The sequence below is a fragment of the Prionailurus bengalensis genome, chromosome B1 (genome assembly GCF_016509475.1).
Source record: "Prionailurus bengalensis isolate Pbe53 chromosome B1, Fcat_Pben_1.1_paternal_pri, whole genome shotgun sequence".
In the NCBI taxonomy this organism is placed as follows: domain Eukaryota; kingdom Metazoa; phylum Chordata; class Mammalia; order Carnivora; family Felidae; genus Prionailurus; species Prionailurus bengalensis.
The window spans coordinates 87314012-87317565 of record NC_057344.1 but is presented as its reverse complement, the minus strand read 5'-3'; the positions used below and the strand labels follow the sequence as shown (position 1 = coordinate 87317565).

Sequence of the window (3554 nt, the reverse complement as noted above, 5' to 3'; positions counted from 1 at the left end):
TAGCACGGCCTGCAGTAAAGGATGCTCAGTAAAAGTGTGTGTTGGGTAGACAAATGAATGAGTGCTTAAAAATCCCTATACCCCCTGCCCCAAATCATAGTGGCCATGAAAACTGAGCATACCACGTTGTAGGAAAAGAAGTAACATGCAAACCAAGAATTCACAGTCTGAAGTTTCTTCTCAGAGAAAAAGGCAAATACTCAATGTGCTAAGAATTACAGTTAAGAAAGTGTCTCGGTCCCATCCCCAAAATAGATAAAATTTGGATAAATTTACCGTTTGAAAAGAGAACGCCCAATGGCTAGTACCCACATCTTCCAGGTGTTGAAAAGATCAGGTGCTTGGGGCGCCTGGGTGGCTTCGTCCATTAAGCGTCTGACTTCAGCTCAGGTCATGATCTCGCAGCTCGTGGGTTCAAGCCCCCCATCGGGCTCTGTGCTGACAGCTCAGAGCCTGGAGCCTGCTTCGGATTCTGTGTCGCTCTCTCGCTCTGCCCCTCCCCTGCTCATGCTCTGTCTTTCCCCTTCTCTCAAGAATAAATTAACATTTAAAAAAAAAAAAAAGCTTAAGAAAAGATCAGGTGCTTGCTAAATCTCCACTTAGGGTGTATCTTCAGGAAGACATGACTGGAGCACAGACATGTTACAAAACGTAAGCTTCTTGGAGGCCTGGGTGCGGGGCCCCTGTGCGGGCCTCCGAGCCCCGCTGCTGCTGCCCGTGCGCGGCCACAAGACCCGCCAGGACCCGCCGGCCAAGTGCAAGGGGCCAAGTGCAAGGGTGGGTGCGTGGCGACCCGCCCGTGGTGGATCCGGTTGAGTCCCGCCAGACGGTGCGCGCCCCCAGGTGTGTGTGACAGGGAAGAGGCTGCCGTCGGCCCCGTGGGTGGTGTGTCGAAGCTGGCGCGCCCAGAGGGCGCCGACTTTGCGCGCGTCTCCGCCCTGGCTGGAGTTGGCTTCGCTTCCGAGATGCAGAAGAAGGTGCACGAGGCCCGGGCGCTGTCCCGGCAGAGCGCAAGGTGCTGCGGGATACCGCTGAGCACCGCGACCTGAGGGCCTGGAACCAGGCGGAGAACCAGCTGCTGCTCGGGCTGAGCGATTGGCGAGGCTGCGGCAGGAGGCGCCTGAGCAGAAGCAGCGGCAGGTGCAGCAGAAGGCGGCCCGTGCAGCTCAAGGAGCAGGAAGTGCTGCAGCTGCAGGAGGAGGCAAAAACATTTCATCACCCAAGACAACCTGGAGGTGGGGGTGGAAGAAGCGCTGGACTCCCAGAAGAGCTACAGCCAGGCCATCACCAGAGAGGAGCTGGTGGGCAGGTCCCGGCACAAGGGCTCTGAAGTGCCCAGTGAGGACAGTACCCACCCAGGGCCCATGTGTGCATGCGGGTGGGAGGGTTGGGCCTGATCTGGAATCAACCAGTTTCTTCTGAAGAAGGAGGCTCAACCTGTCCCGGTGGGGCCCTTACATGGTGGCCTCTGCAGCCATCACTTGGTCAGAAACTCCCATACGCAGTTTCCTGTGCTGCACGCACGTACAACTCAGCAAAGCACCAGACCTTAGAGGTTTCCATCTCACGGAGGAGCAGAACGGACCGTAGTCCCCCAGGCAGCCACGTCATCTACTCAGTGGTCATGGAGGGCAGTGGTTGGCAAATTACAGTCCTTGGGCCCAATCTGGCCTGCTGCCTATTTTTGTAAATAAAATGTGTTGGAACACATGCACACTCACAAAGAAACTTAAACTTCTTTTTAAGACGTACCTAGAGGGCTGTGGCTCAAATGGGGTCTTAAAAAATGAGCACCAGAAGAAAGAATCTGCCTATGTTTCTCAAACACTGTGTATTCTTGGGAAAAGCATACCTGTTTCTTAATAACCAGTCCTTCTTTATAATTATTCTGCAAAAGTGAAAAGTAATCCTTTCATAGCTAGCAAGCCCAGGAGCCATTGAGAAAGGGACCCAATTGCTCAGTGCTGCTGAGGCACCTCCTGTTCCTTCTGTCCTGCTGGCCCAGGCACTTGGGCAGATGCCCAGGTGCCTTGGGCAGGCTCCTTCCAAGGAAACTGAGTAAGAGTTACCTGGGAGAGGGACACCTGGGTGGCTCAGCCACTTAAACATCTGACTCGGTTTCCACTCGGGTCATGACCTCATAGGTTTGTGGGATGGAGCCCCACTTCTGGCTCTGCGCTCACAGTGCGGAGCCTGCTTGGGATCCTTGCTCCCCGTTTCTCTTGCTGCCCCACCCTCCCCCCCCCCTGCCCCTCCCCCAACTTGTGCTTTCACTCTCTCTCAAAATAAATAAATAAAAACTAAAAAAAAAAAAAAAGAGTTATCTGGAAGGGAAGGAGGAGTCACAAGTGAGGCTGTTCTGTTGTTTGAATGATTAAATGTCTTAAAGGGAGGTTGTATATATGTATTACCATAAAAAGAGAAAACAGGGGCGCCTGGGTGGCGCAGTCGGTTAAGCGTCCGACTTCAGCCAGGTCACGATCTCGCGGTCCGTGAGTTCGAGCCCCGCGTCAGGCTCTGGGCTGATGGCTCAGAGCCTGGAGCCTGTTTCCGATTCTGTGTCTCCCTCTCTCTCTGCCCCTCCCCCGTTCATGCTCTGTCTCTCTCTGTCCCAAAAATAAATAAACGTTGAAAAAAAAAAAAAAAGAGAAAACAACCTTACTTGAAAAACAAACCTCTAATTTATCTTCTCAGAATGAGATTGTCTTCCTGGGTAAGAGCCACTTGAAAAATAATTTATCTTTTTTATGAATGTACATTTACCACACAATCCAGCAACTGTACTCCTAGGCATTTATCCAAGTCCACACAAAGACTAGCACATGAATGTCCAAAGGACTTGGTTCTTTTTTTTTTTTTTAAAGTTTGTTTGAGAGACACAGATACAATGTGAGCAGGGGAGAGGCAAAGAGAGGGGGGGTAGAGAGAGAGAGAATTCCAAGCAGGCTCCAAGCTACCAGTACAGAGCCTGATGCAGGGATCAAACTCACAAACCATGAGATCATGACCCGAGCTGAAACCAAGAGTTGGACACTTAATCAACTGAGCCATCCAGGAGCTCCAAAAGGACTTTATTCTTAAAAGCCAAAGCTGGACACAATTCAAATGTCCAATAACAGGTGAGTGAATAAACAAGCTGTAGTATATATGGAATACTTTCCAGTAATAACATGAGGGGAACTAAAGAGACACACAACAGGGCACCTGGGTGGCTCAGCCAGTTAAGGGCTGACTTCAGCTCAGGTCATGATCTTACAATTTGTGGGTTCGAGCCCTGCATCAGACCCTAACAAACAGCTCATACCTTGGAGCCTGCTTCAGATTCAGATTCTCTCTCTCTGCCCCTCCCCTACTTGTGCTCTCTCTCTCTCTGTCTCTCTCTTTGTCTCTCAAAAATAAAAAAAAAATAAACATTAAGAAAAAGAGAGAGAAAGAGAGGGGGCACCTGGGTGGTTCAGTTGATTAAGCATCCAACTTCAGCTCAGGTCATGATCTCACAGTTCCAGAGTTCGAGCCCCACATCGGGCTCTGCACTGACAGCTCAGAACCTGGAA

At 51.0% G+C, this 3554-nt stretch overlaps 1 pseudogene; it reads left to right on the top strand.

The window, feature by feature from the left end:
• The first annotated feature begins 639 nt into the window (after positions 1 to 639).
• Positions 640 to 1397, top strand: LOC122468981 (annotated as a pseudogene).
• Positions 1398 to 3554: the final 2157 nt, after the last annotated feature.